Raw genomic sequence first — 12,601 nt, forward strand, 5'->3', positions numbered from 1 at the left:
GGAATCTAAGTGACATCCCTGGACAAGTCCAATAGAAATAAATAATCCCGTTATGGGTCTCTGTTTGTTAATCTATGGTACCTAATAGATGCATTATTGCCCTGATATAAGTAAGGTAAGTCATAGTGTGTGTGTGTGTGTGTGTGTGTGTGTGTGTGTGTGTGTGTGTGTGTGTGTGTGTGGTGTTTACAGTTTAGGAAGTAATGAGTTTTCATGTGATTTTTTCCAGGAGGTTTTTGAAGCTAGTTATTCCTCCCCATACCTTCTCTGCCTTCCTACCCTTGACTAAATATTACACCTCATCCTCGCAAACCTCAGTGATCACTGAAGAAGAGGGAGCAGAGAGAGGCTGTGAATGATAAGGAAACAGCCTTTTCCTGGAACAAGAGGAGAGTTGCACCTATTAACTTGTAGCTATTGCAACAGCGGGAACAAGACCTGCAAAAGCTCAAGCCATGAAGTGGAGAAGTGAGCAGAGTCCCACCCCTGCCTGAGGAGATACTGGAAACTGTCAATTGTGGAGAGAAGGCAGGTAGTTTTCTTAAATGGTGTGTTGTCTGGTAGCTCTAAAGCTCTCCAATACATAGCAACACACCCAATATATAGGCAGCATAATTGGACTCCATGAGTTAAAAAAATTAGGACAAACAATTGGGTGTGAATGATGTGGGGACTGGATCAAGAGAGTGTGTGAAATTCTTGAAGAACTAAAGAACATATTATAAAAGAATCTAACTGAATCCCACAAGAAATAAAGAGACAAGAGAAGGAGGAGGAGGAAGAGGAGGAGGAGGAAGAGGAGGAGGAGGAGGAGGAGAAGGAGGAGGAGGAAGAGGGGGAGGAGGAGGAAGAAGAGGAAGAGGAGGAAGAGGGGGAGGAGGAGGAGGAGGAGGAGGAGGAGGAGGAGGAGGAGGAGGAGGAGGAGGAGGAGGAGGAGGAGGAGAAAGCTCTGAGCAGTTGAGATAACTCAGGAGGTAAAGGTGTTTGCCACCTAATGACCTGAATTCAATTCTTAGAACACACATAGAGGTGGAGAAAAATTATTCCTGCCAGTTGGTCTCTGACCTCTGACCTCTTCACATGTGCTGTGATGTGCACATGCACCCCATACACAGAGACACATAGTACATACATACATACATACATACATACATACATACATACATACATACATACGTACATTATAAATATCACACTAATGGATGGCCCTTTACCTCTCTCTCTTCCTCTCTCTCTCTCTCTCTCTCTCTCTCTCTCTCTCTCTCTCTCTCTCTCTCTCCCTGTGTGTGTATCTCTCTCTCTGTGTATCTCACTCTGTGTGTCTCTCTGTGTCTCTCTGTGTCTCTCAGTGTCTCTCTGTGTCTCTCTGTCTCTCTCTCTGTCTCTCTCTCTCTCTCTCTCTCTCTCTCTGTGTGTGTGTGTGTGTGTGTGTGTGTGTGTGTGTGTGTGTGTGTGAAATATATGACAAATTTAGAATGAACCTGGGAGGATTTGGTTAAAGGGTGAGCAGAGGAGTGAATAAGAAAAAATACATTGGGGTTGGGGATTTGGCTCAGTGGTAGAGCGCTTGCCTAGCAAGCACAAGGCCCTGGGTTCAGTCCCAGCTCCGAAAAAAAGGAAAGAGAAAAAGAAGAAGAAGAAAATACATTGTATGCATGTAAGAAATTTTCATGGAACTAATAAACATATTTCTATAAATTAAAAATAAATATTTTAAAAAGAAAAAGTGTAGAATTTTTTTTCTTTTTGTAGGGTTTTCTTTTTCTTTTGTTGTTGTTGCTGTTGTTGTTGTTGTTGTTGTTGTTGGTGGTGGTGGTGGTGGTGGTGGTGGTGGTGGTGGTGGTGGTGGTATTTTTGGTGTTTTGTCTTAGTAGTATAGCCTCAAAGGGAGAAGACTATATAAAAGCCCTCAGCATCTATAGACTGCCCAAGTCCCACTTTGTCTCAGTTTCTGTGTAAGTAACACGTGTGAGGTGTCTATCATCCTGCTCTTCACTATCATACTTGGGAACACAGAATTCAATAAGTTTGTTACATTAAATATCCTATCCAGCAAGTTTCTGAACTCATACCATTCTTTATATTCTGAAACTTCCTGGCATAGTTTTGATGCTGTCACTATTATTAGAAAAGTTAGCAAAGTAAGTTAAATCTTTTCTCCCCCAAACTCATGACAACCCAGAACCTGTTCATGTGACCTAATTTGGATGTCAGATCTTTGCAGTTGTAATTGAATTAAGACAAGGCTATAGCCAGCTCTAAATGTTATTGGACAGTGTCTTACATTAAGACTGAAACATGAACAGGAGACACAGACACAGAGAGGAGGACACATGGAGATGAAGGTAGAGACAGGCTTATGTGATCAGGGCTAAGGAATGCCTGATAGGATAAGAATCACCTTCTCCTAAAAGGATCAGAGGATTGCCACGTTAACACTGTGATGTTAGACCTATAATGTCTAGATTTCAACAATAAATTTCTTCGTCTTTAACCTACCAAGTTTGGGGTTGTATGGTTATATTGGTGCTAGGAAACAAAATAATCTGGAGTATTTCAGTAAAGGCATATATTTGAATTTGACTTGTATAGCAAATATATATTATATGGGTTCCAAATACATACATGTTCTTCTCAAAAAGATTTTCCCCATGTCCAGGTGCTTTGTATTAATAACGTCCACATCTACCCATTTATGTGGGCTTTGCTTTGTGAGTTACAAGCCTGTGTTGCTGATAAATTAAATCACTTCCCCCCAATCCCAAACCTAAATACAGTAGAACCGGAGTTCAAATTTAACTTTATCCCACTACTAAAATGACACTGCATCCCAGATCACCTGTCTCTGGCACCTGTCCATTGCAGCAAACTGAGGATGTAGAAAAGGCATTGACAACCTCCGTTTTCAATGCCTACAATCGAAACTCACATTCATTAATTAAATGGTAAGTTGCAAGGACTGAGCACAACCAATCTCTTATTCACAGAGGAAGACAAAGTTTATTCTAATACAAGAATTGTCAATGAACTCGAGGTTAGCTTCTAGAGTTTCATTAGAAGTTCTACTTTGCATGTGTGTATTCAAAGTCAAGGTGTTATCAGATTGGACATTTACTGCTTTACTCTACTTAAATGCATTTCCCTCCTGCAGTCTCTGTTTCATTATCACGGTACTGACTCATTCTTGCCACCTAAGGAGATCATAAGAATAAATAGTCTAAGTGCAGTATAAGTGTAAGTATTCAAACCTCATATTCACAGACAGATGCCCAGCCTGAAAAGATAAAACAGACGATGAAGGCATGTTCTAAATTTGCCTCTCCTCCCTCTCAGTGGGCTATGCTGCTAATCATAACAGATATAAATGTAAGGTGTCACATCTGTTGTTGTAGAACGTCAACTTTCAGAAGGCTTATGTAGGAGGGACTTCTGCAGGGAGTAAATGTCCATCTGGACTCAAGTTAAAGAAGGTGCCCTTACACCACCAAATGCCACAAGAGGTTCACTGAGGTTCTGCAAAATAACCATTTCCCCCAGAAGTATATCCAGTTTCCCAAGCTCTTCTCAGTTATTGACCATGACGGTTTCTTCTGGCTTCTCCTTTTCTTTGTTACTCTGATATTTAAAAGATCTCTCCAGATCTTTTAAAGGTTAGGGCTCCCGTAATTGAAATATGAATGCTGGCAAATTAACTTCTATCCTATCACAATGGAAAAAGCTCCAGATACACGCGGTTTCAAAAAGGATGCTCACAATTGTGCCCCAAACTGGACACTGACAGTCCTGAGACTTTCCAAGTTTACCCTCTAGGAGACTGACATTGCACAGAATTTTAACCAGAGTTTGGAAGTGATATTCTCTTCCACATTCTGTCTACCATCGTCCACAGGCAGAAGTTCTTTCTCAATCCATTGTAACCCACTAAACGAACAGAGACAAACAACAAAGGAAAACACAGTCCCATAAAGGTTCCGCTATTGCATCTGGTGGTCCACACCTGCTAAAAGACAAAAACCATATGGGAACCCTGCCCTGGCAATGCATCCAACACTCCCTGGGAGCAGCAGGCACTGTCTTATCACCGGCAGGGCGTGCGCGAGTGCATACACAAAGAACTGCTGCTGGGCTTGCTAGCCTTTCGGGGTACCAGCAGACTCCTAGAGCTGGCATCCAGGGTGATTTCCTACGCCCTCCATCCCAGCATAAAGGCGCTATCCTTTATTTGACCGGTGAAGAGCCCAGACTGGATGATATAGCAGGGGTTGGGGGTTGGGGAGTGGGCGGACCCTGGATCCCTTGCCCATTCTAAGGTCCCTAGCCTTTGGCATTTCCTAGGAGATGCAAGATCAATTGTGCTGTCATAGAGGTCTTCTTTCGCATCCTCTCTAGGCAAAGCCAGATGCCCGGCGTAGCAGCCGTGCGCATCTTGGCAAGCACCCCTTTTGGAGCCGCTACCCACAAGCCGACCTGCCCGGTGCGCCTGCCTACCTGGTGGCTGGCTGTCAGCAGTGAAGTCGCGGTACCTCATCTGCTTTTCCGCTGCTGCTACATCTGTTATATCGCTCCGAGCGCCATGTTCCTGCTCTCCACTGGCGCACGCTGGGGAACTACTACGGCTGGGAAGGGGCAAGGGGGGCGGGGGCTAGAGGAGGGGGTGGGGGCAGAGTCAAAGCTTTCTACTCTCCTCCCAAACCTCTCCCAGCTACTGAGCATGCCCAAGCCGCCTGACTTGCCCCTAGGAAGACTGTCCGCTGAGACCATTCAGCTGCTCCGGGTTTTCGGAGCAGCCGGCTGTAGGAAAGCTGTAGCAATTGGGGGGTGGGGGGGTGAAAGGGGGAGTGTGGAGGGAGTGTCTGCACACCCGAGCTGGAGAAAACAGCCAATCGGATCACACTTTCTTCCTACCATCCCCCTGCGGGCTACTCCTGCATACCCCTCCCTCAACATCGCAGTTTGTCCAAATTTTCTATAGGACCTTTGCAAAGCCGCACTACATCAGGATGTTAGCTACGCTCTTTAGCATCACCTGGTGCTGTGCTTCGCAAACTTTAATGAGCCTCTGACTTAAAATAAAGATTGGGATTCAACTGCCTTACTGCGAGCCATGAGATTCTGCGAGCCATGCAGCTGGCCCTCTGAAAGGTCAGGAGGTGCAGGAATCCAAAAACATCTTCTGTAACCTCTAATTGGTCGTGGAGTCTTTAATCAGCAATAGATTTATCAGCCTAAGGAGTTACCTTCAGCTTTGGGTGGCAGCAGCAATTCAAGTGAGGATGTCCCTGGAGATGCCATGCCTTTCCTGGAAGGAGGCTTTGTAGGGCAGACACTGAAGGCAGCATAAAACCATTAGTTTGATCTAGAATTAATTAGGAACTTCTGAGAAGATGGGCTCTTGGACCAATTTATAATCGCTTTGATAGTCGAGACTAGAAAACTCATGCTCAGTTGACCTCTGTTGACCTGTTGTCCAATTCAAGCCTGAACCAGTCTGCCCTGACTGCTTGTCTTCCCTGAGCTGGGACAAAACCTGAGTGGTTCGGTGTAATGTCAAGGCTGGGCTTGACAGTTGAGACTGACTGGTCCTTTTGTCCTTTGGGAGCAAAAGAGCACAGACGATATTGGTGGTAATTGAGATTAGTTACTGCCCACAAGAAACGAAAAGATTCACAAAACCAACCAATAGACTTTAATCTTGGAATTGAGGGAGCTACACCTTCTTCGTCCTCAGATATCCCTAAAGTGTCCTTACTAGCATATGGTATCTGATCTTATAACTTAGTGTAGATAAAAGGGACTATTAACTCTTAGTATGCTAGTATTCTTAATAACTTAAGACACTTTGCAACTGAGTGGTAGATACAAATCACACACACCCTCCCCCGACCCTTAGACTTGTCTGTTCACACACTACTCTCACTGAAATAGCTTACATATCAACACAGAATCTTGGTAGGGGCTGAGGAGATGCCGCAGCCATTAAGAACTTGTGTTGCCCATCCAGAGGTCCAATGTTCAGTTAACAGCACCCATGTAGGGTGAGTCCCAGCTGTAGAGGACTCTGACTCTAAGGGATCCTACACCCTCCTCTGGCATCAGTGGTGCCTTCCCTCGCATAGTGTGCATAGAAGCATCCAGACACATATATACACATACAAGAAAATCTTTAAAAAACAGAATCACAGAACAGATGGATGGTCACTGTTCTCCCCTGATGTTTCTAATTGTAAAGGAGATATGTACCTTGGCTTATCAAATCCTATTTTTTCCCATTCATATGACTAAAGTCAATGAATTAATCAATGCTTGAAATTATTCAAATGACCCTAACTCACCTTACCAACTAGATGCCCCATGGTCTTTGGCATAATATTTTCTATTAACTTTCCTGTATGTGGACTTGGACAGATATTTTATTGAGATATGATTTACTTGTTGTTTTGGTATCAATAAAAAGTGAGCACATTATCCAAGTGAACTATAAAATCTGAATAGTATAATTTTATATTATAATTATGCCATCCTGAAGAGCCATGGAACTACTGATTTTAAAAACGCACAAATGAAAACCTGTTCCAAAGGAAACCACCAGGCTTAGATGGTTTCATTGGAGAAATGCTCCAATAAGTGAAAAAACAAAAACAAAAATTAGTTTCACACAGTTTTTTCCCAGAAAGCTAGAGATCACATGGTTCAAGTCATTTTATGAGGCTATAATTTTCCTGATACCAAGACAAAATAAAGTTAGTAGAAGAGAAGCCCCATAAACAATATATCTTATAACCGTACAAACAAACATTCCTGAGCTGTAGGGGAGGGCTGAGTACAGGTCTGTGACGCCAGCTACTCAGCTACTCAGGAAGCTGAGACAGGAGAATCATGAGTTGAAGACTTGTCTAGGCTGCAGAGTGACTTAAAGGAGCCTCCCTACCAAAATGAAGAAAGGACAAAAGAGCATTTGGTTAACACTTATAACACACCACATTTCATCCCCAATACCCAGAAAAAATATTTGCTTGAATCTGACAATTCACAAAGAGAATTATGTATTATCTTTACATGGATGTATGTCAGGAATTCAGGGCTACCTTAATATGTAAATATGCATCCATGTACTCCATCATGCAAACTAAAAAAAATCCTATCAAATTATACAGAAAAGCATTTGAGAAAATGGGTCATGTCAGTGAATAAAGACTTCAAGCTCACTAGGAATACAAGGGAATTGCCTCATCTATAAACAGCATCTACAAAACAACCTCTAGTCAACTTGCAGCTTAAAGAAGAAAGTAAAAATATTTTCCTCCTAAGATTCAGGAAAAGTAAGAATAGACATATCCATCTCTTTCAACATATTACTAGAAATTCTAGCAACTGAAATTAGACAAGAAAAATAAAAAACCCTGGGTTACAAAGAAATAAAATACTCCTTACATGCATTCCACTAATTGTGTTCATAAAAAGCTAACAAGGAAGCTACAGGACAGCTCTTAGAATAAACAGGTAAAATTTGTAAGGTTCCCCAAAATTCGCTGTATCTCTAATATAAACCATGAACGTTTAGGAAATTAAATGTGAAACAATAACAAAGGCAACAATGCTAAGGCAGATTTAATAAAATCGTGTAGGACTTGTATCCTTAAATTACAACATAATGAAATCAAAGACCTAATACGTGGACTTTGTGCATTCATGTATTAGAAGGCTCAACATAGCAAAAAAATGTACACTTTTATACTAAATGAAGTCAGATTTTTCAGTGACATTTCTATATTAACATTGATTTTGGACGACCTGAGCAACGTTATCTCAAATGTTATTTTGAAAGGTATGGGTTCTACACTATCCAAACAGCATTGAAATTGTAGTTGTCTTAACTAGAAAATCATGTGAGAAGCCAAAATAGAAAGCCCAGAAATAGATTCACACATACATGAACAACTTACTATTAACAGCTGAGAGAAGCCATTCAGAGAGAACAGCATTTCTGTGATGTGCTGCTGCACCAAGAACGTGTGCACGGACAAAGAAGAGCTTGAACCTCCTGTAACTAGGAGCTTGCTCAGCTGAAAAAGTGAATGTTTTTTTCTAAGACCGGGACCAAAGGACGAAAACAAAACCATCAGCTCTATTACTTCAAAATTCCATGTGGACAATCGGGAGGATTAGAGTCCAGTATTGAAAAAAAACAAACATCTTTATTTTCAGAGAATATGATACTATATATAGAAAATCTTGAAGTGTGCATGCACATGCATACTCATAATGACACATAGACACCGTAAAATTAATAAAATTTCTAAAAGGTGCAGGATATAAAATTAACCAACAGAAGTCAGTTGTATTTTATATACTGACTGTGAAGAACCTAAAAGGAAAATTTTAAATAACAATTACCTTAATAGTAGCTTCAAGAGGAATAAGATATTTAGAAATTAACTTAAGCCTAGACCCATTAAAAATATAAAGATAATTCATTCTCACAGATCAAAAGACAATGTTATGACTATTCCAAGCAATCTACAAGTCCTAAGAAATTCCTAAGAAAAATCGGAACAATATTTTTACAGCAATAGAAAAAATATCCTAAATTTTGTAAGGCTCTGTGGAGATCCTAAATAGCAAAAAACAATCTACAAAATAACACGGTTTGAAAATTTATTTTTCCTTACTTCAAGACAATAAAACTATAGTAATTAGGGGCTGGGGATTTAGCTCAGTGGTAGAGCGCTTACCTAGGAAGCGCAAGGCCCTGGGTTCGGTCCCCAGCTCTGAAAAAAAGAACCAAAAAAAAAAAAACTATAGTAATTAAAACAATTAAAGAGAACTTATAAATCAATATCTGGACTACTGGAATAGAATCCAGAAATGTGTAAATGTATCCACTGATGGTTACCAAGACTATCAAGACCATTGAAGAGGAAAAAAGCAATCTTTTTAACAGATCATGATGGGAAAACTGAAAACCCACATGCAAAACAATGAAATAGACCCTAGAGTACGTATGTAGAAGACACAACATGAGTAAAAGCTAGAAAACACAATGGAAAAAAAAACATGATAAAATCTTCACAATTTTGGATTTAGCAATGATTTCTTGAATGTGACACCAAAGAATTGACAAGAAATGAAAACTTGGATAAACTTGAGAAGATGAAAATCTTCTATACAAAGAGCACAATCAATGTTGAAAATCAACATACCAAGTTCAAGAAACTACATGCAAATCATATATAAAAGAAGAGATTCATATCCAGACTGTATAAACCCCCTAAAAGTAAGCAACATAAAAACATTTAATAAGGAGCAGAAAATGAGATTCTTCCAAAGAAGATACATGGATACCAATAAGCAATAAGAACTTAAAGTGGCACTCGAAGTCACTAACCAAAATCCCAAATAATTCAATCTAACTAAAAATCCATTAGCCTGCTTTCTTAAACAGAACCAAATTAATTGGTGGGAATATGGAGAATTTGGAAGGCCTATGCCACAGTAGTGGAAATACTAAGTTGTATCATTTTTATGAAAGGCAGTGGGATGTTTCCTTAAAACTTAAACAGAATTGCTCTAGGACCTAGCAATTCTGTTTTTGGTTATAAATTCATGATTTTAAAGATATGTAACGGTGTACATTTTTTTCTTTTCTTTTTTTAGGAGCTTGGGACCAAATCCAGGGCCTTGCGCTTGCTAGGCAAGTGCTCTACCACTGGGCTAAATCCCCAACCCCAACGATGTACATTTTAATGCTCATAGCACCAGGCACTAAAAAGTGGAAATGGCCTGAATGTCCACAGAAAGATGCATGAATACAAAAATCATGATATGAACGGACATGGGCTCATTCCTCAGGCCTGAGTAAGAATGAGATCCTGACAATACATGTGACAGCAATGATTAGCCATGAAGCATTCTATGAAACAAAGAAAAGTAGAATATCGTAAATACTGCATGATTCCAGTCATATGAGATACGTAGATACCTAGTCAAATTCATAGAGGTCTGTCAAAGGACTTTGGAACTTTGGGATGGAAAACCCATTGGGTGTTAAGAGCTCTGTGGGATGTTCTGTAGGAGCTTGGAAGATAATGTTGAGAACAGTGCAGACGATGGAGGTCTGACTTGTCATATTTTAGAGGGAAGATGAAAGACTTATCAGGGCATTGCTGTTTTGATTGTGAAGATTCTGTGGTTTTGGTTAGCTGGGGCTAAAGGATCAGCTGTGATTAACAAGATACCAGAAATACTAAAGTGAAACCTTAGCATTACTGGGACTATTGATGCTGGCTACTTGGAAAGTAGTAGTGATTAAGAAGAGACCAGCATCATTGAGGTGAAATCTTCTGGGAAGTGTTTTCTGAGAGCCCAAAGAACCTGTGCTCTAGAGATAGCCAAGGTTGTAACTCATACTACTGCTGGATTTTCCCTCTTGAAGTAAGGAAGTATTTTAGTGGAGCCCACAGTTAAGAGACTTTGAATTGTAAAAAGACTAAATTTTAAAGGATATTGGATATTTTAGAGGGATTGAAATTTTAATATATAAAGACTGTGGGACTTTTTTTTTGTTCTTTTTTTCGGAGCTGGGGACCGAACCCAGGGCCTTGAGCTTCCTAGGTAAGCGCTCTACCACTGAGCTAAATCCCCAGTCCGACTGTGGGACTTTTAAAGTTATTTTGATCTTGGGGATAAAAAGAAAGTAAGGGTTAAGGCTTAACAGTAATGTGATTGTGTTTCACATTGACAAGGGATCAATTGTACTGGCTGGTTTTGTGTCAACTTGACAAAGCTGATGTTATCACAGAAAGGAGCCTCCCTTGAGAAAATGCCTCCATGAGATCCAGCTGTTAAGGCATTTTCTCAATTAATGATCAAGGGTGGGAGGGCCATTGTGGATGGTGTTGTCCCTGGGCTGGTAGTCCTGAGTTCTATAAGAAAGCAAGCTGAGCAGGACAGGGGAAGCAAGCCAGCAAGCAACATCCCTCTATGGCCTCTGCTTCAGCTCCTGCTTCCTGACCTGCTTGATTTCCAGTCCTGACTTCCTTTGGTGATGAACAGCAATGTGGAAGTGTAAGCTGAATAAACCCTTCCCTCCTCAACTTGCTCTTTGGTCATGATGTTTGTGCAGGGATAGAAAAACTAAGACAGGAAATAAAAACAAAAGCAAACTAGCTCTCAGATACTCTGAGGGTTTACATTTCTAAGCGATAAAAAGAATAAGTCTGCAGCTAGACAGGGACAAGTGGAAGCAGGGCACTGTCGAAAGCATCAAGACTGTCTGGGCAAACTATACAGGATAAGAACTAAGGAACAGAAACTGGACAAACAGTAATATGAAGGGAACTAGCACAAGAAGGGGCAATAACAAATACATTAAAATGCCCAAAGGAGAAGACCAGGGCTGTACTGGGGAAGACAAAGGGGACAATGGCTTCTACATGGATAACTCCATATTTAGATACTAAGAGACACCTTATTTTAAAAGAGTCAACATGAAAACGCTTTGGTTCCAGCATATAAAATAGTGATATATCAGAAAGAAGACTTCAGACATTAACCTAAATATGTATAGTAACTACATTTCTAGGAATGGTCACATAAATCACTGTAGAGGTGATGATTCACTGGAGGTTAAAACAGCTAAAGTTCTACAGAGTTGAGTCTTAAGTACTAGTGGCCTGAAGCAACAAGGAATTACTTTATCTAATTTAGTGAGCTCTGTCCTCTTGTTTAAAAGGAAACTCGGGTATCTGCAAGGCCGTGAACTTCACTTGGGCGTCTGTGAAATATGGATGAAACCTCCTTGAATGCTTTAGGTCAATCCTCACCCTAGAGCATTTGAGAAAGTTGCAGCATTTACTGCTTATGTATTACAGCTTAGAATGTATGAAATAAGGCAGTCAAGAAAACAGGGCCTTTGGTGTAAAAATTGCCTATATATATATATATATATATATATATATATATATATATATATGTAATATGCCAAGTATATATAAGCATTTCTATTCCACTGAGATCCCAGCACACTGAGTACCAGACTTTTCTGTAAGAAGACATTTTCAACATTACTAAGTACGACTGTCCCCCAAAGCGTTCCCAAATCAGAGTTTAATTATTTCTTCAAAGATGGCAGATAAAATATAACCTCATCTGGTATCTCTGGATTATTACTGGGTCATGTGTAGGCAATGGAAGGTTGTGACTTGTAATATAGTAGAGCAAACATTGTGGAGGGTCACAAAATTTCTTCTGGATACACAGCTCCTCTGTTGCTTTGCACAGATCTGGTGGTTTAGAGAAAATTAGAGAGTTGATTGCTTTTGAAGCAGATACCACATGCTTAGCCCTCAAAACAGGTTCCCTGCCCATTAAGCCCAAATTGTGCTCATTTTAGCTTGCTCTTTAAAGCATCTCCTCGCAGATGCCACCTAAAGTCCCAAGTGTCTTTTAAGAAGGACTTAAATACGCTTCTTCAGTTTTCTAGAAGACACCAGTTAGTGCTAGGAAGATTCAGGAAGGAACTATTCAGAGAAAACAGATGAGAGTACAGCAGCTTCTTTTCTGGCATTGTGAGTTTGAGCAAAAGCTATTGCCTGGGTCAAAA

General features: G+C 40.4%; 1 protein-coding gene across 3 annotated transcripts in view; it reads right to left on the bottom strand.

The window, feature by feature from the left end:
- Pak5 (p21 (RAC1) activated kinase 5) overlaps nt 1–4,813 on the bottom strand; it is a 300,079-nt gene extending 295,266 nt beyond the window's left edge. For all 3 annotated transcript variants that reach the window (NM_001434031.1, NM_001434030.1, NM_001107781.2), the window contains 1 exon segment: nt 4,489–4,813. The gene's annotated coding sequence lies outside the window, so the exon portion shown is untranslated.
- Nucleotides 4,814–12,601: the final 7,788 nt, after the last annotated feature.

The sequence above is a fragment of the Rattus norvegicus genome, chromosome 3 (genome assembly GCF_021556685.1).
Source record: "Rattus norvegicus strain SHRSP/BbbUtx chromosome 3, alternate assembly SHRSP_T2T, whole genome shotgun sequence".
NCBI lineage: Eukaryota > Metazoa > Chordata > Mammalia > Rodentia > Muridae > Rattus > Rattus norvegicus.